This window comes from Amphiura filiformis, chromosome 4 (assembly GCF_039555335.1).
Source record: "Amphiura filiformis chromosome 4, Afil_fr2py, whole genome shotgun sequence".
Classification (NCBI taxonomy): Eukaryota; Metazoa; Echinodermata; class Ophiuroidea; order Amphilepidida; family Amphiuridae; genus Amphiura; species Amphiura filiformis.
Window position 1 is genome coordinate 39,375,596 of NC_092631.1, and position 2,160 is coordinate 39,377,755.

Sequence of the window (2,160 nt, forward strand, 5' to 3'; positions counted from 1 at the left end):
TATCTTGAGTAGATAGCGGAAAAACTAACAAGTAAACAAACAAACAAAAAACATCAAAACAAACTTTCCTAATAGACGTTTTCTAAATTTGTGAAAAATGTTCGTTGTTTTATTAGGCCCGCAATGCCCTCTATATACAGAAGATAGCCGTTTGCGAGCGTGTTACGAGAAAATGATGCAGATCGTAAATGATGCAGGTCCTAAGTGGGCTCGCGCGTGTTCACAGAAGATGATGAATATCGCAACGGGTGATTATCCCTAGACACTGAAATAAAGAAATGCCTCACACCAATTTTTGGACACTTATCAGTCATTCAGAAAGAACGCATAATTTATTCATGCAATGCTTTGAGAAAATTCATTGGAATCAGCCAACTAATATTTATTGATTTATGGTCAACTTTTTCGCTCAGAGTAATTACCCGACCGAGCCTCCCAAACAATTACTTCGAAAGCCAGTTGCGCATATAAACCAAAAGTTCCCTAACAGGGAATGCACTATCTAACGATAGAGAAAATATAAAGACTCGATTTAACAATGGATAGAATATAAAGACTGCATCTAACGATGACAATATAAAAAGCCGCGGACTTACATATATCAAAAAGAAATTAAATGGCTGACCCCTTTCTCATTTTCATATTATATTCATATTTAGATTACATGGTGGGCATCAGCAAAACCAACGCCAAATCTTCTAGTAGGCAAATACCCACGAAGATTGGAAAGACTAAATAGAATTTATTAATGTAATATATGTATAATTATGTACATTAAATTGATCATTTTAGAAAATGATCCAAAAACTGTCCCAGGTTCCTTGACACACATCGCCATGCTTTGAAAGCTTATGATATCGTATGCACCACTAGGTTATGATGCCTACTCTAAATGCAATAGGACAGCTTACCCTAGAATTCAACGCGATAACTAGCCGGCTGCGCAACCTCATAAAAACTAGATCACAATATTTCCTTTTTACTTATATTTTGTTGAACAAGAAAATCTGAGGGCATAGTACTTGGCCCCTGTCTAGCTACCCCATGCCAACCTGGTGTTGATTCCTTCCTTCCCGCTATACACAACATTCATCAACCAAAATACCGCCCAAGATTGAAATGGCATAAATTTTAACACTTTTACTTATGCTTCTGTAGAAGAAGCAACTTAACCACACTATTTTACAACGATATTTGAAAATTTATAACTGCGCCACAGCATAAAACGTGTTGCTGAATTAGACCTGAACCTGAAATGATCTACTCACGCACTCTCACCCTTAGTCATACTATTCCGCACGGAAAGAACATCAGTATATTCTAACCCGAGGGCTCTCAACCAATTATGTTTTCCTTTCTCCTTCCTGACTCAAAATGGCACAAATTAAAATCAATTTCACTAATGCTTCTGAGGCAGAAGCAAACTTCACCACACTATTTCACTGATAATGAATATTACAGCTGCGCAACAGAATAGAACATGTTGCTGAGATAGAAACTGAAGCTGAAGTGAACTACTCACACACGTACACTCATATAGTCATACTATTATGCAACACAAATAACCGTGACATCCAACATGTTCTGATTTCATTTCATTCTTAATTACATTTTGACTTAATAAAGATGAAACCTTCATGTGATTTGTCTCACTCTTGCGATACTCATTTTTGACGTCCTGTCCTCTATTTTGATCAATTTTAATCAGATCAACCTTGACATAAAGGGAGTGGAGGGTGGGAAAAAATTTTACGTCCGATTCCGAATGCTTGACTGATATAGAATGAAAACCGGTACACATGTACCTAACGGCAACCCGGGCGAAGCCTTGCCCGCGAAACTATCACGTGACTTCCTTACGGAAGGCTATTTCCGCCACCGGGAAAATAGTGAAACGTGACTTCACTACGGAAGGCAATTTCAGTCGCGAGATAATATTATGTTTCATTAGACGAGCTAATTAAACTGCATTATCCCTAGACACTGAAATAAAGAAATGCCTCACACCAATTTTTGGACACTTATCAGTCATTCAGAAAGAACGCATAATTTATTCATGCAATGCTTTGAGAAAATTCATTGGAATCAGCCAACTAATATTTATTGATTTATGGTCAACTTTTTCGCTCAGAGTAATTACCCGACCGAGCCTCCCAAACA